At 40.6% G+C, this 24,856-nt stretch overlaps 1 long non-coding RNA gene across 1 annotated transcript in view; it reads left to right on the plus strand.

The window, feature by feature from the left end:
• Nucleotides 1–24,434, plus strand: part of LOC133067199 (uncharacterized) — a 127,452-nt gene extending 103,018 nt beyond the window's left edge. Inside the window, exon 4 of the long non-coding RNA XR_009695220.1 lies at nt 24,186–24,434. This is a non-coding gene — a long non-coding RNA (uncharacterized LOC133067199). The remainder of the gene's footprint in view (nt 1–24,185) is intronic.
• The last annotated feature ends 422 nt before the right edge of the window (nt 24,435–24,856 follow it).

Here is a 24,856-nt window from a genome sequence, read left to right on the forward strand (position 1 = left end):
AGCGTTTTTTAATTTCATGGCTGCAGTCACCATCTGCAATGATTTTGGAGCCCAAAAAAATAAAGTCTGTCACTGTTTCCATTGTTTCCTCATCTCTTTGCCATGAAGTGATTGGACCAGATGCCATGATCTTAGTTTTTTGAATGTTGAGCTATAAGCCAGCTTTTTCACTCTCCTCTTTCTCTTTCATCAAGAGGCTCTTTAGTTCTTCTTTGCTTTCTGCCATAAGGGTGATGTCATCTGCATATCTGAGGTTATTGATGTTTCTCCCAGCAATCTTGATTCCAGCTTGTGCTTCCTCCAGCCCAGCATTTCGCACAATGTACTGTGCATGTAAGTTAAATAAGCAAGGTGACAATATACAGCCTTGACATGCTCCTTTCCCAATTTGGACCCAGTCTGTTGTTCCATGTCCTGTTCTAACTGTTGCTTCTTGACCTGCATACAGGTTTCTCAGGGGGCAGGTTATGTGGTCTGGTTTTCCTATCTCTTTAAGAATTTTCCACAGTTTTTTGTGATCCACACAGTCAAAGGCTTTAATGTAGTCAATGAAGCAGAAGTAGATGTTTTTCTGGAACTCGCTTGCTTTTTCTATGATCCAATGGATGTTGGCAATTTGATCTCTGGTTCCTCTGCATTTTCTAAATCCAGGTTGAACATCTGGAAGTGCTTGGTTCACATACTGTTGCAGCCTAGCTTGGAGAATTTTGAGCATAGTATGTGAATTTTGAATAGAGAATTTTGCTAGCGTGTGAGATGAGTACAGTTGTGTGGTAGTTTGAGCATTCTTTGGCATTGCCTTTCTTTGGGATTGGAATGAAAGCTAACCTTTTTCCAGTCCTGTGGCCACTGGTGAGTTTTCCAAATTTGCTGGCATAATGAGTGCAGCACTTTAACAGCATCATCTTTAGAATTTGAAACTGTTGAGCTGGAATTCCATCACCTCCCCTAGCTTTGTTTGTAGTTATGCTTCCTAAAGCCCACTTGACTTTGAATTCCAGAATGTCTGGCTCTAGATGAGTGATCACACCATCATGATTATCTGGGTCATGAGGATCTTTTTTGTATAGTCTTCTGTGTATTCTTGCTACCTCTTCTTAATATCTTCTGTTTCTGTTAGGGCCATACTGTTTCTATCCTTTATTTTGTCCATCTTTGCAAGAAACATTCCCTTGGTATCTCTAATTTTCTTGAAGAGATATCTAGTCTTTCCCATTCTATTGCTTTCCTCTATTTCTTTGCATGAATCACTTAGGAAAGCTTTCTTATCTCTCCTTGCTGTTCTTTGGAACTCTGCATTCAGATGGGTATGTCTTTCCTTTTCTTCTTTTCTCAGTCATTTGTAAGGGCTTCTCAGACAACCATCTTGCCTTATTGCATTTCTTTTTCTTGGGGATGGGTCTTGATCACCACCTCCTGTACAATGTCACGAACCTCTGTCCATAGTGCTTCAGGCACTCTGTCTATCAGATCTAATCCCTTGAATCTGTTTGTCACTTCCACTGTATAATCGTAAGGGATTTGACTTAGGTCATGTCTGAATGGCCTAGTGGTTTTCCCTACTTTCTTCAATTTAAGTCTGAATTTTGCAATAAGGAGTTCATGATCTGAGCCACAGTCAGCTCCTGGTCTTGTTTTTGCTGACTGTATAAAGCTTCTCCATTTTTGACTGCAAAGAATATAATCAATCTGATTTCGGTATTGACCATCTAGTGATGTCCATGTGTAGAGTCATTTCTTGTGTTGTTGGAAGAGGGTGTTTGCTATGACCAGTGTGTTCTCTTGGCAAAACTCTGTTAGCCTTTGACTTGCTTCATTTTGTACTCCAAGGCCAAACTTGCCTGTTACTCTGGGTATCTCTTGACTTCCTACTTTTTGCATTTCAGTCCCCTACAATGAAAAGGACATCATTTTTGGTGTTATTCCTAGAAGGTCTTTTAGGTCATCATAGAACCATTCAACTTCAGCTTCTTTGGCATTAGTGGTTGGGGCATAGACTTGGATTACTGTGATACTGAATGGTTTGCCTTGGAAGTGAACAGAGATCATTCTGTCAATTTTGAGACTGCATCCAAGTACTATATTTCAGACTCTTTTGTTGACTATGAGGGCTACTCCCATTTCTTCTAAGGGATTCTTGCCCACAGTAGTAGATATATTGGTCATCTGAATTAAATTCAGGCATTCCAGTCCATTTTAGTTCACTGATTCCTAAAATGTTGCTGTTCACTCTTGCCATCTCCTGTTTGATCACTTCCAATTTACCTTGATTCAGGGACCTAACATTTCAGGTTCCTATGCAATATTGTTCTCTACAGCATCAGATTTTACTTCCATCGCCAGTCACATTCACAACTGGGTGTTGTTTTCTCTTTGGTTCCATCTCTTCATTCTTTCTGGAGCAATTTCTCCACTCTTCTTCAGTAGGTTGGGCACGTATGAACCTGGGGAGTTCATCTTTCAGTGTCATATCTTTTTGCCTTTTCATATGGTTCATGGGGTTCTCAAGGCAAGAATACTGAAGTGGTTTGCCATTTGTGATATATTGGATTATTGTTTACCATGCTTCCCTCCCTCCCTGTGATAGGGTTCTACATTCCTCTTCGTGTTCTGTGTGATTCGCCCCCACACAGTATACTGGCCTGATTCCTGATTTTGAGCTTGACTGTGTGACATGCTCTGGCCAATGGAGATGAGTGTGTGTGGAGCTGAGCAGAGATCAGATCTGGAGCCAACCTCATGAAACATGAACAAAATAGATACATTCATTGTAAGCCATCAGGCATTGAGGTTGTTTGTTACGGTAGCAAAATAAAGATATATTAGCTATAATATCATGCTTTATCTATATAAGGCAGATAAAACTTAAGTTCATGAACTCATAAGTATCAGTCATATAGGAAAAGAAATATTTAAGGACTCCAGAACAATAAAATGTTTAAAGAATTTTACAAGGATCCAGGTTTATACATTTTGTTTTTGGGGGGCAATATTGGTTGGTGGAGGGTGGTCAGGGCATTTCCAGTCATTAAAAGTGTACTATAAGCATCCAGATACCATAACTGAACACTGGATTTTTGCCATTTTAGTGATATGGTAAGTTGCAAGCACTGTCAATAGTGTTTACAATCAGTTGCTTAGTCATGTCCAACTGTGCAACCCCATAGACTATAGCCCACCAGGCTCCTCTGTCCATGGAATTCTGCAGGCAAGAATACTGGAGTGGGTTGCCATTCCCTTCTCCAGAGAATCTTCCTGACCTAGTGATTGAACCCAGGTCTCCTGCCCTGCAGGCAGATTCTTTACCCTCTGAGCCACCAAGGAAGCCCTACAAAGCAGGTGGTGTGTATTTATTATAGGAGTACAAGGTACATAGTAATTTCTAATGCAGCCTTCCAGAGTGTAATTATCAAATCACCTATAGGAATAACATGTACACTTGAGCAAGCAAACATCAACCCATCTGATCTTGTGTTAAGAAACAAACTTTTATTCCTTGGGTTCAGAAATTGAAATGATACAGGAATCGCTACATATTCCTTTGCTTCTCTCCAACCACTGCCTATCTTTTCTGGTTCTAGTTAAGGAAAGAGGGTTACATGGGAAGTTATTGCTATTTTAACTGTGGATAATTTGTGGTTCCAAATATCGCCTTGGGCTGCTTCTTAAAGACAAGCTCAAACTTCATTGACCCGAACTCCTAGACTAGTGTACCAAGTTTTTTCAGTCATCCATGATGTTTTAGCCTTGGGGCATAGTGAAAATTGGGGGTTTGAAATGAAGCACAGCATTATCTCTGAGGTTTGGTAGATGACAGAACTACATAGAAATTTCCAGGTTCTTCCTCTTTGTCCAACCCTTCCCTCTTATAGGTAGAAGACCTATTTTTTCCATGGAATAAACTCTTTGACCTGAGTATTCAAGACTTTGGCACTGGTTACAAAAGGATTTTAGAAAAATATCTCTCAAAATTTGGCTATAGCAGGTCAAATTGAAGACATTTACACCCTATCAACTGGCATTTTAATCTCAAGATATATAATAAGGTGGGCCAAATAAATTTGTCAGCTCATAAGTCAAAATGGTTGAATATTGACAGTTTTATATGATTCAGTCTAAACATTTGAAGGAAAACTTTCATACCTTTAAAGGAGGCAAAAGTGTTTATTGAAGCATTTTTTGGATACTGAGAAACTGAAAACAATCTGTCCATCAGTAGGGGAATGAGTAAATTAGAATATGTTATAAAGCCAAAAAATTGAACGAAAATACCTATATCTATGAATCTATCATTAACTGCACAGGGATAATGATTAGTGAATGAAAGAAAACTTGAAGATTTCAGTTGAAATTGTACATGGTGTTACAATTTATATAATGTTTAAAGGCGCACAAAGTAATAACATATATTGGTGTTCAGTTCAGTTCAGTTCAGTCGCTCAGTCATGTCCGACTCTTTGTGACCCCATGAATTGCAGCACGCCAGGCCTCCCTGTCCATCACCAACTCCCGGAGTCTACCCAAACCCATGTCCATCGAGTCGGTGATGCCATCAAGCCATCTCATCCTCTGTCGTCCCCTTCTCCTCCTGCCCCCAAATCCCTCCCAGCATCAGGGTCTTTTCCAATGAGTCAACTCTTCGCATGAGGAGGCCAAAGTATTGGAGTTTCAGCTTCAGCATCAGTCCTTCCAATGAACACCCAGGACTGATCTCCTCTAGGATGGACTGGTTGGATCTTCTTGTAGTCCAAGGGACTCTCAAGAGTCTTCTCCAACATCACAGTTCAAAAGCATCAATTAAAAAAAAAAAAGCATCAATTCTTTGGCGCTCAGCTTTCTTCACCGTCCAACTTTCACATCCATACATGACTACTGAAAAAACCATAGCCTTGACTAGATGAACCTTTGTTGGCAAAGTAATGTGTCTGCTTTTTAATATGCTATCTAGGTTGGTCATAACTTTCCTTCCAAGAAGTAAGCATCTTTTAATTTCATGGCTGCAGTCACCATCTGCAGTGATTTTGGAGCCCAGAAAAATAAAGTCAGCCACTGTTTCCACAGTTTCCCCATCTATTTCCCATGAAATGATGGGACCAGATGCCATGATTTAGTTTTCTGAATATTGAGCTTTAAGCTAACTTCTTCACTCTCCTTCACTTTCATCAAGAGGTTTTTTAGTTCCTCTTCACTTTCTGCCATATATTGGTGTGGGAATAGACAAATATGGTAAAAGTATACAAACATTTAGGGGAATGATCCACTGATCAGAGCAGAGAGAAATGGGCTAGGAGGTATCAATTATGCTTTGTTAAAAAAAGATCCAAAGCAAAGGAGGGAAAAGGTTAAGACTTTTAAAATTTTGGGTATAGATTAAAAAGTTGTTTATAATGTCATTATCTTGTCAGTATGCTTAAATTATTTCACAATAAAACATTCATTAAACAAATCCCCTCTTAATGACACCTGACTTACAAACCTATTGCTTTATTTTGTCTTATTCTGAAATTAACAGTTGAGGATTAGCTCTTTATTTCTCTTTATTTTCCTGCCAGAACAATCCTATTTCACCACAGGAGCAGGTGGATGTTTTGGGTTTACTAAGGAGAAGTCAAATACATAGAAATGCAAAATAAAATAAACACTTGGTATTTTTCAAAATATTACTCCAGTTACTCTTGTTACATTGTGCATGCATGCTAAGTCGCTTCAGTCATGTCTGACTCTTGGACACCCCTATGGATGTAGCTTGCCAGGCTCCTCTGTCAATGGGATTCTCCAGGCAAGAATACTGGTGTGGGTTGCCATGCTCTCCTCCAGGGGATCTTCCCAACTCAGAGATCAAACCTATATCTCTTTCATCTCTTGCACTGGCCAATGGTTCTTTACCTCTAACACCACTTGGGAAACCCCTATTATATCAGTTTTCTTTTAATGCAGGAGCCAGCTGCTCTCACTGATTCTGACTTTGAGTCTCTCTGTTGCCTTTTGTACTTTTCCTGCTGTAAGCAAGCATGTGAATGCAAACATCTCAAAAAGATAAACATTTCAGCTTGAAACTGATGGAGAGACTAAGTCGCCATTTCTGTGACAAAGACTGCATTTTTTATTCTTTAAGTTTAGGTACAGTATTAGTAGGAGAGCAACTCTGATAAACCAAAATAAGTGCCCCTTGTAAATACAGTGTAACATTCTGCAACCAGTGGAACCTCTTCTGAATAAGCAGATCTTGAGTTTTTAAAAATTTTATGTCATCTTTTTTATTTGCTCAGAAACTGTTGGGTTTTATATAAGGTCTTGGGTCTTACATAAGATAGGAGGCTATGGCTTCAGTATCTGAATTCTGGGTCAGCATCTTGAAGCCCCTATAGTCTCGAAGCCAGTGTCTATGTCATGGGATGGTGGTCGGGCACGGCAAACTAAGAGTGGCCATATATCTCTAGGGTTGCTTTTGTCCACAAGCACCAGAAGACCCTGAGTCAACTGCTTTAAACAATATGGAGATTTATTGCTTCACATTGTAAGAAGTCCAGAGACAGGGTTGTCTCTCTGATATGTTGCTTCAGAGGTTCAGTGATATTGTCAACAACCCAGATTCTTTTCATCTCAGTCCTCAGTCAGCCCCTGGTTTGGCTGCATCTTCAGGCCTGTAGCAGGATGACTGTGACAGTGTCAGGAGTCACATCCATGTGGGTCGGTGTTTGTGGTAGAGGAGATTGTCTTGCTTGGGAGTGAGGAAATCATTGCCAGGCTCCTCCAGCAGACTTTTCCTCCCCTCTAATTGGTCAGAGTTAGGTTGTATGCTTTTTCCTAAAACATTCCTGAAAAGACCCTTGGGGTTATCTTAGGCCAGTTGGCTTCGGTCCTGGACCATGTTCCCCTAAGGAACATAGCTGTTTAGAGCATTAGTGGCTGACTGGTCAAAATCAGGGTTCTGTCTGGGAGGAAGAAAGGTGGAATAGTTGTTGGGTAGACAAGAGCAGTGTTTACTACTGTGGCCTGGAGTGGTTACTAGTTTCATCTAATCTTCATTAGCTCCCTCTCCAAGTACTGCTGCCAACAACTGTGCATGTGTGTGTGTGCAGTCGCTCAGTTGTGTCCGACCTTTGAGACCCCATGGACTGTAGCCCACCAGACTCCTCTGTCCATGTAATTTCCCAGGCAAGAATACTGGAGTGGGTTGCCATTTCCTACTCCAGGGGATCTTCTTGATCCAGGGATCGAATCCACATCTTCTGCATTGGCAGGCAGATTCTTTACCACAGAACCCCGCCAATAATTGTAGTGTCTAAGTAAAATCCACTAGATGCTGGATTGTTCTCATGTTCCCAGCATCCTCTTTATCCAAATGGTCTCCTATAAGCCCCTCCTATATAGAAATTCAGTAACCATCACCACCACCTGCCTGGCAGGGGACTTCTTAAGCAGTAGCTCAAGTGTTAAAAAAAAATGACATTAGAAAAAGGGAAGAAAGGTTCATTTATACAGATGCATCAGCAAATTCATTTCCATCATTTTAACAGTAAAAATTTTACCTTATTTATATTTTGAGAAATTCCATGTTTTTCCTCAGGGTATATTTACTTGCCTGATTTGAGATTTTAGGAGTATTTTCAAGAATTTTCCAGAAAGCATTTCCATTTTGGCAGTAGCCACCTTTACTTTTTTCTTTCTGTGAGTCAGATGAGAGACTTGTCACATTCCAAATTACTCATTTGCTTTGTGAATCTGCTTGTTGTTGTGGTGACCAGAAAACGTGTTGGCTGGGAGAAAAAAGTTTTATTTTGGGGTGAGAGGTGGGTGGGAGTGGGGAAAGGAAATGGCCTTAAGAAAAGGAGTGGAAATCCATTGACTATTTTGAGTCTTCTACAAAAGGAATGGAGGAGATGAATGCTTTATTTTGGCTCCCACAGAAAATTTCCCAGGATTTGTGCAATGAAAATAGGTTCACCAGTTGTGTCTCCTTTGTTGGTCATACACGCTTTTCCTGTTTCTTTCTTCAAACACATGTCCAGATGAAAATCCAAGATCTGTGATTTTTTTTTTCACTGGATGTGGTGAGTCTCCCCTGCTGTAGGGAAGTCTTCTGTTCCAAGGCAGGGAGAGCCCAGTGTGCTTGTTATTGGGTTTTTCTTTAACAGGAGAGGGTGCTGTGATAATAATTACATAAGCCATCTCCCCAAGTCAAGAATTAGGAGGGATACTCTAGGTACTCGTCTGAAGGAGAGTGGAGAAGCAAGATTTGTTTCCCTCCAGTTTCATCAGGGATTCTTGTAAAATATAATTTAATTGAGACAAAGAAAAAAAACGACTTGGGTTCTTTCCCCTGAAGTGTCATTGTTCCCCCTTAACTGAATTAAGGCTAACAAAACAAAACTCTAGCTCTTGCAGTGTTACCCTAGCCAAAGAATTCCAACACTCCCTCTCTGCTTTACTGGACCACTGCAGTGAGAAGTTAATTAACAAATGAGGCCTGGGCTTCCTAGGTGGTGCTAATGGTAAAGAACCTGCCTTCCATTGCAGGAGATGTAAAAGACCCAGGTTCAATCCCCTGGAGGAGGGCATGGCAACCCACTCCAGTATTCTTGCCTGGAAAATCCCATGGACAGAGGAGCCTAGCAGGCTACCGTCCATAAGGTCACGACGAGTTGGGCATGACTGAACTGACTTAGCATGCATGCATGGGTTCCTATGGACCTCTTTAAATTCTGCCTTTGCCACTTCCTAGAAGTGTAAGTTCTCTGAAATTCAGGCTCCTAATCTGTAAAATGGAGGTAGTACTCATTCATTTCACCAGGTCCTTCTGAGATGCAAGCATATAATGTCTATGATATAAAACGTGTTCCACGGAAGTAAGATACCTCTATGCTCTAACTGTTGTTTGGATTTCATTGGGAGGGTTACCACAAAACTATATTTTGGCACAGATTGGCTGCGCCCTATGTTCTTAGGGAGTAGAACTTTAAATACAAAAGTTAGTTAAAAAAAAAAAGTTAGTTCAATGTTAGTTTCAAGAAATCATATTCAAGGACTGCTCTCTAAAAGATGTAGAATATCTACTTTTGTTCAAATATTCTAAATTCTACACCTAGCTCAAGCCAGACCATTGAGGAGTAGGTAACCAAAGTTAGTTATGTACTAGTTTATTTCTAATTGAAATATAATTCACTTAAAACACTGTATTAGTTTTAGGTATGCAGCATAGTAAGTTGATATTTTTATAGATTATACTCCATACAAAATTATTATAAAATATTGACTATATCCCCCATGGTGTACATTACACCCTTGTAACCTATTTGCTGCTGCTGCTGCTAAATCGCTTCAGTTGTGTCGACTCTGTGCGACCCCATAGACGGCAGCCCACCAGGCTCCGCTGTCCCTGGGATTCTCCAGGCAAGAACATTGGAGTGGGTTGCCATTTCCTTCTCCAATGCATGAAAGTGAAAAGTGAAAGTGAAGTCGCTCTGTCATGTCCAACTCTGTGCGACCCCACAGACTGCAGCCTACCAGGCTCCTCTGTCCATGGGATTTTCCAGGCAAGAGTACTGGAGTGGGTTGCCATTGCCTTCTCCGTGTAACCTATTTATTTTATACCTAATCGTTTATACCTCTTAATCTTTTTCATCTATGTTATCTCTCTGGTAACCACTAGTTTGTTTTCTGTATCTGTGAGTCTATTTCTTTTTGTTACATTTGTTCATTTGTTTTATTTTGTAGATTACACATAAAAGTGAAGACATACGGTGTATGTCTTTCTTTGACTTATTTCACTAACTGTTTAGGTCTATCCAATTGTCACAATTGGCAGCATTTCATTCTTTTTATGGCTGAATAATACTCAATTTGTGTATGTGTGTGTACATGTACATATGTATGCATGTGTTCTAAGTTGCTTCAGTCATGTCTGACTGTTTGCAACCCTATAGACTAGCCTGTCAGACTCCTTTGTTTATGAGGTTCTCCAAGCAAGAATACTGGAGTGGGTTGCCACGGCCTCCTCCAGGATCTTCCAACTCAGGAAGCCCCTTCTCCAGGGGATCTTCCAACTCAGGAATTGAACCCACATCTCTTATGTTTCCTGCATTGGCAGGTGGGTTCTTTACCACTAGTGCCACCTGGGAAGCCCATATATATGTATATCACATTTTCTTTATTCATTTATCTGTTGATGGACACTTAGGTTACTTCCATATCTTGGCTATTGTGAATAATGCTGATATGAACACTGAGGTATTAATAATTATATTCTATTTTGAGCAGATGGAAAAGAGAGTAGAAGGAGCTTTGTCTGAGGTAGGCAGGCAAAAGGTAAAGGAGTCTAGTGGAGAAATAAGGGAATTAATGATATTTCAACTTCTCAGAGTTTGAGCATCTGTTATAAGGAAGAGATGTTTATCTGAGAGAGTCTGATATGGGAGTGACTGAGAGGTAAGAGGTAGACGATAATAGAAAACAGACTTATAGGGGACAGTCACCCACTCCAAAAAGTAAGAAAGAGAGGGTATGAAAGAGACGTTCATGGCATAATACTTTGAGCCAATTATCAAGCAGTGTTCATCCAGAACAAGGAGAAAACTGACAAAAAAATAATTTTACATCTTTACCATTTATCTCCAATGTTACCTGATACCTAGTGCATACTCAATAATAACTTTCCACAAGTGGTTGTAAGACACAAGAATTCCTGTTATAGGATCACTAGCATTTAAATGTAAAGTTTTTGAGAAGAGTGCTTCATGTCTTATCTTTGAGATTTGTTAATCTTGTCCCTAGTACTGAGTGGAGAACTTTCTATCATTTATACTAGGGGCCATTAGTATAATAATTTTGTCATTGCCGTGATAATGTTCTCAGCTATCTTAGATCACAGTGGATGAAGAATTTAACATTAAAAAAACAACAACAAAAAAACCAAAGCAATTTTCTAAGGTGAAGCAGGTCTTGACTGGCAGCTGTGAAAACATCACTAGGTGGAACACCGGGTTTGGAAGAAAGAACTCAGCTGAATCGCAACTGAATGAATTCAAACTCATTAAAAATGTTTTAGGTTCTGCAAAGTCAAAATGTCTTTTGCCTCAAGTGCTTTTCCCCTTGGCCTTTAAACTCTGGTGCAGTTTAGAAGAAATTTAATCTGTGTGTTTGTGATTCATTTACACTTAAACTCATCCCTGTGTGGTTTCTTAAGAGCTAGTTGATGTTCAGTAATCTTTGGGGCCGATTCTTTTCCTTGGGATTTGGAAATGAATTTTGCCCAAACTAAATGAACTCAAACCCCAAAAGTTTCAAGATCGGCAAGCTCAGAATCTGTAAAGTTTAGACTGGTTCCACACTTACCGAAAATGTGTCTTCCTCCTATTCCTGTGGGTTTCATACAACTCTTTGCTTTGGACTTTGCAGAAGTTCTCATGTACAAGTCTCTGGATTGATATTTGGCTATGCATTCTTGCATATTTCCCTTTCACAGCTACTCTACCCCCTCCAGAAACAGGAGCTTCTTGCTCTCAAAGGTTCTGACTCTACCATTACATTATTAATTCAGAATTAAAATTTTCCCTTTCCAGGCTTCATCTGCCAAGAGCAGAAGTCCTTGACAGCAAATATGCTTTCCTTCTATTTGTAAATACGTTCAATTTCACTCTAAAATGAGGCCTAAATTCAGCTCCCCGTGCTGCTTCTTCCAAACATGACCTTACACTTAGAAATTCTTATTTTCTTTCTCAGTATAGGAGATGTTTTCCCCTCAGTATGGTCTGTCTAAATTCTAAACAAGTAAGCTAAATTGTACAGGTAAATATGTATTGGATGTAATCTATTCCTCCAGGTGACAACAGATGCAAAGCCCGTTTTATGAGACAAGTGGGTGGAGATCAGTCACCATTGTTTCCTTTTCTTTGTGGGCAAAGCTTTGAATTTAGGGGCCCACCTTTCTCTTATGTGACTTAAAAGTGAATCTTGATTGGTCTGAACCAATTATGTTGATCCATCTTTGGTTTAGAAAGGGACTAGACTCCAATGCTGGGGTTAAGTCTCATGGAGGCGCTCTGGGGAGGACTTCCTCACTCTACAAAGAGGACCTGCTGGTCAAACGGCCTCTCGTTCTTCTGTTGCTTCCTATATTGTTGTGTTTAGATGTTGCTGTATCTAGGTGTGATGCTCAGAACTGTATTAGCCATCCTGTGACCTGGGATATTGCAGTTCTGGGGACAAATCTGACACATGGAGGAATTCAGAGTAGAAAGAGGGAGAGAGTCTGGGGCTTTGATGACATTGTTGGGCCACTGAATTAACCAGGCCACCTTTAGGACATCTTGTGATGAGAGATATTAACATTTCCTCCTTGTTCAAATAATTTGGTGTTGGGTTTTCTGTTCTTTGGGCCCAAAGGCTTTCAAACAATTCACTTACTTTCCCGAATGAAATCCCAATCACTTTGGGCTGTGGAAGGATCTGTAGTTTCTCAGAATACCAGCTGCTTTCCTACCCTTACTTGCTCTTCCCCCCAGACTTAGCCACTTCTTTCCACCCATGGTTTACCACAGCGGGGGTTGTTCTTTCACTTCTCCTAACCCATCTATCTGAAATTTCTTTTCTGCCCCCTGAGCCACTAAATCAGTTCCTCCCTTTAAATCTTATCCTGCAGCAGACCCTTTCTCCTCAGCGTTTGATTAGCTCCCTGTGATAGCTCGCATGAAGGATGCTCTATAAAAGTGAATTATGCTGTGCTGGGTTATACTGCTCCGCCCTGGGGCCCAGTAGGAATCATGGGAAACAGATGAGCACAGAGGTCAGAGGCACAGACGGCAGAGGAAGCCTGCAGAGGGACTGCAACACTGTGACCCTCTCAGGGACACATGTAAAAGCTCCAGTAGTCTCCAGACTCTCCAAGGTATAAGCTAGAAGTAAAACACTAGTTTATGTGACAGCCTGGGAGCCCCAGGGGTGAACTGGGGAGTTTCATCACTATAGATCATAGAATTTTGAATAAGTGTGATATTCCAGAAGCTGAAATATTCTTTGAAAACAAAACATGCCATAAAAGCCCAAGAATGAGGTCTCCCCTGGATGTTCGCCAGGTTGAGCCTTTGTTTCCAGTGACTCCAAGAGAGTCCCTGTGTACAATTTAGGGCAAGTTAAGGAGCCTTGATTCCTGTCCTGAAAATCAGGCATGAGCTTTAATTTGTCCTGCAATGATTTACTTGATGGGACTCTTTAGAGTGGCTGTAGAACATGCAGGTACCACAAGGATGACACATGGATTTGCGGGGAAGCGTTTTCAGGCTCTGTTCATGACTTCTTATACTTCCTCTTTTTGTGTGGCTCTTTGTTGCTCCATCCGTTTCCAACTAACTCAGTTGTCTGCATTTTTTGGACAGTATCTGTATTTCCTATCTTTCTGCATTTGTTCACTTTGTTTCTTCTCCTAGAATGCTCACTTCAGGCAACTCCCTTTTAGCTTCTCTTAGCCATCTTGCAAGCTTCAGATGGCAGGCCATTTCCCTGACATGAACCTTCCCTGCTTCTCTCACAAGAAATCTTTTGAGTCATATCTGGCCTTGCATCTGTCTCTCCTGGATTATCTGGGGATGGACCTCTTGAGTCTTTATTTCCTCATATAAATATTGGGGCTAATAATATTCCAGGATTGTGGTGAGAAGCCATGCCTGGCACTTACCAGGTGCTCAAAAATAGTATATTTTCTTATTTTCTCTTCCTAACTGAAAAGTGATTTTTCTTCTTTGGAATGCCCCCTGAAACTTATTTGAAACTGTTTGAAATTACGTTTTTAAAGTTATTTGTGTAGAAAGAAAATGCCTGTCTACATTTGGCAATCATTTGCCCCCTGTATATTTTGTGGATGAGAAGTGAAATCAATAGTTGAGATAGTTGAGGGTGGAGATAGAAAGAACAAAATTTTCCTGGCATGTTTTTTCCCTTGAGTTATTCTGTTTTACTCTTATCTGCTCCTTTAAGCCAGGGTGACCATTCCTGTTAGACTATGCCAGACCCAATAGGAGAACCTTTTGGATACCTTGCATAATATAAACTTTCTGAATTCTACTCCCTTGAATCCTACCTTCTCCACTTTTATTCCTTCAGTCTTCTGGCTTCTTTTCCTGTTCCTGGCCTGAAGCCAGCCCCTTGATCTTATGTTGTACTTGGATTTTCTGGTTTGATCTCCCTATGATTTCTTGAACATGATTTTGTGTTTTCACCAAGACTCTGCCTCCTACTTCCCTGGACTCTGATGTTCCTGCCTGATCCTAGTTAAGACTCTGGAACCTAACCGTGGTGTAAGCTTCACTCCCAAGGGAATCCCAGGGTCTAGAACATTCCTTAGGGGATAATTTTAGGTACTTAAGGGATTTCCCCCTTTAAAGTACCTACAGTTATTTAAAGCTAATTTACAAATATCATAGAATCATGCTCTAGACCATGCCATGGTCAGTGCCTCCCTGACCATGTCCATTTTTCAGGATGAACATTTTTGAAATGTCAGTAGTAACCATTTCCCATTTCCCTCAATCTTTCACTGGGTGGCGCTGAAATGTGATTTTATTTTATGTGAATTAGGAAAGTGAAAAGATTAAGCTAGAGGGCTTTGCTAATTTTGTCACTGATTTTTTTGTCATCTCAGAGTGTTTTGAAAAAAATCTCATCTTGGTGGCCTTATGTTGCTTCCTCCTTGCTCTGCTCAGTGGATTCTTGATTGTTGGAAACAAGAATCCACTGAATTCTGTTCCAGGTTTAGCCAAATAAGAGTTTTGATCTCCCAGATTTTCTTTGGTAAGGTCCATCAAGGCCAAGTAGGAGAGATGGTATGCTACTTCTCACAAACTTGAGTCTCTGAAGACACCACATATACTCACACCCACCCACCCAACACACACCCCATGCCCTGGGGTTAGGATCAACAATGAAAGCAGATAGAGGAACACAACTACAGTTTCAGCACAGATTCTAAGTGAATATTGGAAGGCCTGATTCTTCTAGTTTTATAGTCACTGCTCAATTGTCCCAAAGTTCTACAGTTTAAAATCCTCTGTGATTGAATCTCAGTTCAGTTCAGTTCGGTTCAGTCACTCAGTCATGTCTGATTCTTTGTGACCCCATGGAGTACAGCACGCCAGGCCTCCCTTTCCATCGCCAACTCCCGGAGTTTACTCAAACTCATGTCCATTGAGTCAGTGATGTCATCCAACCATCTCATCTCTGTCGTTCCCTCCTCCTCCTGCCTTCAATCTTTCCCAGCATTAGGGTCTTTTCCAATGAGTCAGCTCTTCGCATGAGGTGGCCAAAGTATTGGAGTTTCAGCTTCAACATCAGCCCTTCCAATGAACACCCAGGACTGATCTCCTTTAGGATGGACTGGTTGGATCTCCTTGAAGTCCAAGAGACTCTCAAGAGTCTTCTCAGTTCACAGTTCAAAAGCACACCAACAGTTCAAAAGCATGAATCCTTTGGTGCTCAGCTTTCTTTATAGTCCAACTCTCACATCCATACATCACTACTGGAAAAACAATAGCTTTGACTAGACAGACCTTTGTTAGCAAAGTAATGTCTCTGCTTTTTAATATGCTGTCTAGGTTGGTGATAACTTTTCTTTCAAGGAGTAAGCGTCTTTTAATTTCATGGCTGTAGTCACCATCTGCAGTGATTTTGGAGCCAAAAAAAAAAATAAAGTCTGCCACTGTTTCCATTGTTTCTCCATCTATTTGCCATGAAGTGATGGGGCTGGATTCCATGATCTTAGTTTTCTGAATGTTGAGCTTTAAGCCAACTTTTTCCCTCTCCTCTTTCACTTTCATCAAGAGGCTCTTTAGTTCTTCTTCACTTTCTGCCATAAGGGTGGTGTCATCTGCATATCTGAGGTTATTGATATTTCTCCTGGCAATCTTGATTCCAGCTTATGCTTCATCCAGCCCAGTGTTTCTCATGATGTACTCTGCATATAAGTTAAATAAGCAGGGTGACAATATACAGCCTTGACATACCCCTTTTCCTATTTGGAACCAGTCTGTTGTTCCATGTCCAGTTCTAACTGTTGCTTCCTGACCTGCATACAGGTTTCTCAAGAGGCAGGTCAGGTGGTCTGGTATTCCCATCTCTTTAAGAATTTTCCAGACTTTGTTGTGGTCCACACAGCCAAAGGCTTTGACATAGTCAATAAAGCAGAAATAGATGTTTTTCTGGAACTCTCTTGCTTTTTCGATGATGCAACAGATGTTAGCAATTTGATCTCTGGTTCCTCTCCTTTTTCTATATCCACCTTGAACATCTGGAAGTTCACAGCTCACATACTGTTGAAGCCTGGCTTGGAGAATTTTGAGCATTACTTTCCTAGCGTGTGAGAAGGTTCAATTGTGTGGTAGTTTAAGCATTCTTTGGCATTGCCTTTCTTAGGGATTAGAATGAAAACTAACCTTTTCCAGTCCTGTGGCCACTGCTGAGTTTTCCAGATTTGCTGGCATATTGAGTGCAGCACTTTCACAGCATCATCTTTTAGGATTTGAAATAGCTCAACTGGAATTCCATCACCTCCACTAGCTTCATTCGTAGTGATGCTTCCTAAGGCCCACTTGACTTCGCAGTCCAGGATGTCTGGTACTAGGTGAGTAATGATTCCCTTTTAATTTTATCTGATTAAAAATGTTAAAGTTTCAAGTAGTGATTCCTGTTACCAGAATTATCTGAAGGTTGATCTGGTTAGTGGACTCTTGTCCTCTCATTATGGGACCCACATTTCTCTCCTTGGTTATGATTCTGCTTGGATAGGTATAAAGAAAAATGACTCAATAAGGGCAGTGCCATAATCCATTTAAACTTCTAATCTGTTGCTTTGCTGGAAATTCCATCAAAATATTATGTTAGCTCCCTTCCTAATGGGCCACAAAGGCTTCCTTTTTTTTCTCAGTTGCTTTCATCTTTTTAGTTACCTGTGGGTATGGATAAAGTGACAGGAACAGCAATCATTCAAATTTCTCCTACCTTTGTTCCCACCTGTCGGTGCAGGGTCCTTCATTACCAGCTTCCAGCAATGGTCTCCTAAATATCTCTGGCAGTCTCCAGAGACAGTCTCACATGTGTTTACAACCAGATCCCATCCATCTGGCCAGTGCTGTGAGCCACTGGGCTTCACAGTCTCCTGCCAGTTTCCAGTGCTATGCTTAGGGACACCACATCTGGCATGGGGTGGGGTGGGGGACTTCTACCACTCCCCCAGCCCCTGCAGGCTCCATGGACACCACTTTTCATCCTGATTCCTATTTCTGGTGGACATTTGCTGAGCACCTATTTCTCTCACTGCAGTGAGGCAGTGAAGCTCAAGAGCTTCAAAGCTGTGGGGGTTTTAGTTTGAAACAAGAGAAACATCTTCCTTTGGGCCCCAGGGTAGAGGGAGGATGCTGCTTATGGAATTTTAAAACATAAATACTTCTTTCAATATTTACTCATGATCTCCAAATCTGGTGGGTGGCTGGACCAAAAGACAAAGTCAAATGGCACACATTATATTGCATACAGACATTGCACTGCTCCTTCCTTGACAAAGAAAGCTTTCTTTCCTGTTATGTCTTTCCATGCCTGGCTTTTTGTTATCACACACTACTAAGTTTATTGTCTCATTCATCAGTTCCAGAGTGGGCCATGCCATTTTCAAGTATGTGGAAAGCCTGATTCAGAATGTTTTAAACAACGAGGAAAACTTCTTACTTTCCTAAGAAGGAGCCCTATAGTCAGACATCTCCAGGGTTAGTAAGAAGACGACCCAGGTTCTTTCCATCTTCTTGCTCTGCCACCTTGAGTAGGTCAGATTCTGTTCTCAGAATCTCAGGATTCTCTTCATCACTGAAAGATCATGAAGATGCTTTTAGTTACCAAACCTAGAAGGAGAGGGAGCTGCTTCCTCCTAGGTGAGGTGCCTCTTTTCTTTTTTTCTTTTTTTTTTAAAGCAAGGAAAACTTTCTCAGACTTCACCAGCAGACATCTCTCATCTCATTAGCCAGAACTGCAGCAAATGCAAACTGAAAAGATCAGTTTCTAGCAATGGGAATGAAAATAGCATGACTAGTTTAATAAAGCACAAGACTGTCTGTGTATATGTGTGTACTCAGTCATGTCCGACTCTTTGTAGCCCCACAGACTGTAGCCTGCCAGGCTCCTCTGCCCATGGAGTTTTTCATGCAAGAATACTGGAGTGGAGTGCCATTTACTACTCCTGGGGATCTACCTGACCTAGGGATCAAAACCATGTCTCTTGTGTTTCCTGCATTGGCAGGCAGATTCTTTACCACTAGCACCACTTGGGAAGCCTGTGTGTAGTATGTGGGCCCAAAGAAAATCTGACATTAGAAATTCTAAGTAGCCAACAGTCTGCTAAACTTGGGTGTGAGCAGATGTGACTGAATATGATGCTTCAAACAAAAGCAAACAAAATGAAGAAGAAAGATACCCAGTCTTTCCCTCACTCAGTGGTTGTTAGGTGCCTTATTTTAGAAGAAACAGATTTTCAGAGGCTTCAAAAGAAAGTGTCCCACCTTCTGTGAGTCTTATAAGGGGCTTAGCTCCAGGACAGGAAGCAGGGAACTCTGGAAGATCTGGGGGTGGTGGATGGGGACCAGGAAGTGTGGGGAGGCCACCAAGCTCCCACAGGCTTTGTAAACCCCTACTGGGTGAGGGCTGGGGTTCCTGGGGAGGGGACAAAAGCCAACATGCCAAGAGGAAAGGAAGTGCTTAGTGAACAGAGCAGGAATGGGCTCTGAAGCCTGAAGTGGTTTTTATTATTTATTTTTCGTTTATTTTTGGGAAGTTCAAGGAATTCTTGTACTTGAAAGCAGTATTTCTTGTACTGGAAAACAACTTTCTAGGAAGCACTAAATGTTTTTCAAGTTTTGACTCTCTTTTCGCTGTCTGTGCATTCTGTCTACTCCAAGGAAACGACTACCTTCTCCCTACCCGAAACTCTCGCTTTCAATATTTGGCTGGACTTGAGTTCTATTTTCTAGAAACTCACAGCAGAATTTGAGATACAGATGGTTTTTGAATACCAGGAATTTGCAGTTTATCAAAAATAGGACGATAGCTCAGTTGGTAAAGAATCTGCCTGCTATGTGGGAGACTCGGTTTGGTTCCTGGGTTGGGAAGATCCCCTGGAGAAGGCAAAGGCTACCCACTCCAGTACTCTGGCCTGGAGAATTCCATGGACTGTATAATCCATGGGTCGAAAAGAGTTGGACGTGACTGAACACCTTTAACTTCCACTTCCACTTCACTTTCAGGACACACTTACACAATCACTAACTATACTGAGTCAACGAGCTGATACCCATAAGTTCGTTCATCAGTCTTCTGAGAGCTCAAGGTCAGTGGTGACTATATTATAGATATTCCTTGAGACATACAAAACTATGGGTTTTGATGTACAGCAGACAAATCAGAAAATGACTTGTGGATCTTGGCTTTATTCTTAGTGAGTGACATTTAGAATTAACTGAGTTTGAGATTCAGGATTCATCATCTGTAAAGTGAACACTATTAACATGGATCCATTCAGTATTCTCAATACATGTTGGCTCTCTTTCCTTCCCCACCAAATGTTTCTGTGTCTGAACATACAACAAGGGAAAGAACCCATTCAATTGATTGAACACTTGCAAAAGAATCTGTAAATCAAAGATATCATACATATGAAAAAGGATACAATTATATATTCATATATAATATAAATATTAACATAAGATTTTTATAGTTTATTATATCTTAGGTTTTAAATCATGGAGTTATAATTTTTTAGCTGAAAAAGTGTTATCCTTGTCCAAGCTGTGTGCCTACCCTGTAGTCAGTGTGGTCTTTCTAAAACTCTGATCATGTCATTTCCCTGCTTTAACCTTTGAATGGATTCTTATGTCACTCTGTAGAAACAGGAACCTATCTCTGGTTTGCTCTTCTGGTAACCCCAAAACCTAGAAGGATGTGTGGTTCTTAGTAAGATCCAAAGGAAAGAATCAAGTCCAAACTCCTTTGGATGATAGGCAAAGCCCCTAATGATGGGTCTAGCTGCTTCCTACCTTTCCTTCTCCCCTCTGCCCACTCTCCAACTGCCTTTTCACGAACTAGCCAGACTAAGCCAGTTTCACAAGGGGCCAGGGAAGGGCCCCTCAGGTTTCCCCCTGGCAGTCCCATCTGCCTGGGATGCGGCTCCACCCTCTGTGTGTGCCTGCTTTGCTGGCTAACTCCTATTGATCCTTTATGCCTCTGCTTTAGATGTCACTCCCACAACTGTGCACCCCTTCAGTACCCTAGAATGAATTAGAAGCTCCTCTGTTCACTCCCGTGGCATCCTCTATTTATCTTTTTATAGCAATTATCACACTATTGAAATTGTCATCTTGTTTATTTCTTCTGTCTGTGCGTGCATGCTCAGTTGTGTCTGACTCTTTGTGAACCTTTGACTGTAGCCCTCCAACCTCCTCTGTCCATGGAATTCTCCAGACAAGAATACAGTAATGGGTTGCCATTTTCTCCTCCAGGGCATCTTCCCAAGCCAGGGATGGAACAAATGTCTCCTGTCTACATTGCAGGCAGATTCTTTAACTACTGAGCCATCAGGGAAGCTCACTAGACTGTAAACATCATGAGGGCTAAGACTTATATTGATAACTAATAATAAGTATTTACTGAATAGACAGATAAATATTCTAGATCAATTCCTTCATTTTCTTCTTCTCTTTTAAAAAAGTTGATTTGGCTGTCCTGGGTCTTACCTGTGGCATGGAAACCCTTACTCAGCATGTGGACTCTAGCTCTCTGATCAGAGATTGAACCTCAGCTCCCTGTATTAGCAGTGCAGCGTCTTAGCCACTGGGTCACCGGGTTAGTCCCCTTTATTTTCTTCTTGAGCAAACTGAGGGCCAGATAAGTTAGTAACATGTCTGATGCTACCAGCACTTTGGCCTCATAGAAGCTGGGCCCTGAATTTAGTTTCTCTGCTGTCTGGTATTTTCTTGGCTGACTTGCTCTAGTACTTAGCTAACATTGTTTCAGAAACTGTGGAACAATTGTAATTTAACATTTGAAAAATGTGGTTAGGAACTCAAGTAAATAAAACAATAATCATATAATTAATTCAAAGCTAAGACACAAGGATTTAAAAAAAAAAATTCCTCTATTATTTTAAATTACCCATGTCATTGTTTTCCTCCATTCTCCTGGAGTTGTTGAAAGAATGTGGCATAATAGTGTGCTCACTGTTGGAGGCCTGGGTTTCTGTATGACAGCCAGGATGTAACTCCATTCTGGCAAAATCTGATGTTATCACTCAGGTTTTTGTTGCACTGAAGTTAGGACATCTTCTTCTGGGAGGATCCTGGTGGGAAAAACATCCAGATATCAAATCGTTCTCTTCAGCAGTGCCAAATAACAGGGCTTGCAATGAAAATGAGAACAAAGCAAGCCTGGGATGGTAAAAAGAGCAGAGGCTTTGAAACCATGAAAACCCTGATTTAATTCTAGTTTACCGCTTTGTACCCTTGGGCATAATATTTTCTCTGAGCATTTGTTTCCTCATCTGTAAAATGGGGCTAACTGGAAAGTTAATTTAAGGCTGAGCTTGTATAAAGAGTCTAATCTAGTGTCTGGCTAAGGGCCCTATTGCAGTCGCTCTCCCAATTCAGGCATTCCTGCAGGACAAAGATCTTCACTACAGGGCCTGGTCAGGGAACCTGTAGGTGCTCAGTAATACGGAAAGATTCATGATTGTAAGAGAGGTGTATTATCACAGAATAGCTAAATTCTTGCTTCAAAGAACCTGAGGTTACTGTCTCTTCCTGTCTGTTTTCTACTGGGATTTGGGCAGATGTGTTTACTCATGTCTTTTAGACACTATCTTTACATGTGTATACCTCAGAAAGAACTGCAGTCTGGTTAGGCTTGTTAAAATGACAGTGGAAGACAGAGCTGTGTGAAAAAACAAAAAATAAAAAAATTTCAACAGAGTGTAGATTTTGCCATCTTTGCTTGCTCAGATGATTGAACTGGGTTACTCCAATATATATATTAATTTATTTCATGAAGTGTCTGAATCACTTAAGGCCTTTACTGAAAAAGTGAAAAAGTTCTGTTGAATCCAGGGGGACTTTGGAAAAGTGGTTGTATGCCCTTCAGATGGGCTTTCCCATTGCCTCAACTGTTAAGAATCCACCTCCAATGCAGGAGACTCAGGTTTGATCCTTGGGTGGGGAAGATCCCCTGGAGGAGGGCATGGCAACCTATTCCAATATTCTTGCCTGGAGAATCCTGTGGACAGAGGATCCTGGTGGGCTACAACCACAGGGTCACAAAGAGTTGGACACAATCAAAGCAACTGAGCATGTACCCACACACCCTTCAGATAATTTTCTTGAGTTGTTTGGGGTGCTTTTGGGAAAAAATATTACCAACCGACTTGCTTGCTTACTACTCCAACCCATACCACTTTCTCCTAAGGCTAACCCATACTGCTTTTTGAAGTATACTCTTGGTGTTTAATTATGTACTATCTTGAGTCTGTCCTTTGGAATAAGCTTTTGTTTCCTGAGAATGAGGACCAAGTCTTTTGTTGAGGCAGTACTGGAACTTCTAAGGAGATCAAAATAAATTGTTTACCAATTGCGTGAGTCACAACAACTTATGTTTTTCAGTAACTCAAGAGTAGGTATTCTCTCCATGTTACCCATGGGGAAAACGATTTTCATAAGCTCAAAGTCTTGAATTGGAATTGCCATGAAGATCTTATCTCTTACCTTTTGGCAAATTGCTATTGTTCTAGGCCATTGCTTTGGCAGGATTCCTTTGGGAAACGTAGGAGACATTATAATTTTAAGTCAAAAAAACACGAATTCTAATTTGTTTCTTCTCATTTTTAAAAATGAATGTGGAAAGGAACACTTATGATAAGCAATGAGAAAAGATACAGTATCAGGTGAGAGAATAAGGTGGAGAAAAACCAAAATCATTTAGCAAATGGATTGCAGCTAGCCAGAATTTCACTATGTTTTAAAACTTGAGCCCCACAGAACACAAAGGGATGTGTGTCTTACTATGTCTTTACTGAAGGCCATTTAACACTGGGAATTTTTCCAGCAATGTAGTTCAATAACAGTAGTCCTTCTTACAACATTTGGGACTTGCCCTGTTGAAAATCAATATGTTCAGTGTCTACTGAAATTGCACATTTGTTCTCTGTGATATGTATATAGGATGACCATATAAATTATCCTCCACACTGGGACTTTTTTTCTGAGTGAAAGGGATAGTCATTAATTGCACCAGGACAATTAGTATAAGTTGAGACTATCCCAAGAAAACTATGATGACAGAATATGTCAATTATAGAAACATAGATTTGTGTAGTCTCTTTCTAAGGAAGGTTATTATATATTTCTGTGAATATATTTCTGTAGGCTTAAAAGAACAGGTAACTAAGGTATTCAATTCATGATGGTGGTGGAATTGAACTGAGTCATCTACACATTCTTAACAAGTCTTTTTTGTAAGTTGGGTCCTACTTGCTGGTCTGTTGCCTGCCTTTGCACACTCCAGTGCAAGCATCACAACTAGCCACTTGGAAATTGAACCCACAATCTTGCTTTCATCAGTTTAGTTTCTAACAAGTTTTAGATTCTGCAGGGCCCTATCAGTGGGTCATATGCTAGACTATAAGATCAAAGCAAAAACGCAGAGGGTTCTGGGCTTTTCCTGTAAGGCCCTAGATTCTAGTCCTTTGTTTATCAGTAACTAACTGTGATTTTTGGCAAGTCACGCAACCTGTGTTTTGGTTTCCTTATCTCTAATGCGGGGTAATGCTATCTGATGTGCAGACCTCAAAGGTTTATTAGGAGGACCCAGTGAAGTGATGTATGTGGAAGCCTTCTGGAAAGTGCTATCCATATGTGAAGTGTTATCATTCCTAGGAGAGAAGGGGGACATGAGATGTGAGGGGAAAACAGGGCTTTCAACTCTAGCTGGCCTTGCAGATTAGGCTTGTGTAAACAAATGATGAAAATAAGGCCACAGAAGAGACATTATACTCTCTTTTATGAATAGGAGCAGGGAGAGAGAAAAGTGAGGATAGGGACTGTAGCCAGCAAGACCCAGGGACGATAGGGTGAGACGGCTTCCATTCGTTTTTTTTATATCATTGTTGTCCCCAGGACCTGTCAAGACTGCATCAAATATGGACTTATTGAAGAAAAAGAAGACAGCTGGGCTCCAAGGTTGTGAGGGTACATTTACTCATTCCTGATTGAAGGGGTTGGTTTTATTCTATAGTTCAGTAGGAATCAAAATATCATACTTGCCTTTCTTCTCCTGTTGACTTTTTGTCAAGATTAAACAAAATCATTTATGTAAAACTGCTCTATGGACTATAAATTCCAATAAAAGAAAAAATAAGAACTTCATGGGATGAGTCTGTTGATGATAGTCATTATTGGGTTGGCCAAAAATTTCGTTTGGGCTTTTCCATGTGCTGGCATGTAAATCTGAATGAACTTTTTGGCCAACTCTATATTATAGTAAGAGTCGGGTTTATTTTTTTCTTCAAAATGAAGAAACGATTATTACTTAAAAATTAAAAAAAAAAAAAACTCACATGTGCTTATAAAAACTTAGATATATGAAAAGGTATAATAAAGGAAATAAAAACCACACATGATTCTGCTACCAAGAGATAACCAAATGTTTTGGAAGTCTTTTGGACTTCTTGACGTTTGTATAAAGTTTTTAAAAAATCAAAATGGAGCCTTTAATGTGTTCTTCATTCTTTAATTTGTTCATGATTATTTGAATACTGGTAGGCAGAATGTTAATAAGATAGACACCA

This window comes from Dama dama, chromosome 12 (assembly GCF_033118175.1).
Source record: "Dama dama isolate Ldn47 chromosome 12, ASM3311817v1, whole genome shotgun sequence".
NCBI classification, from domain to species: domain Eukaryota; kingdom Metazoa; phylum Chordata; class Mammalia; order Artiodactyla; family Cervidae; genus Dama; species Dama dama.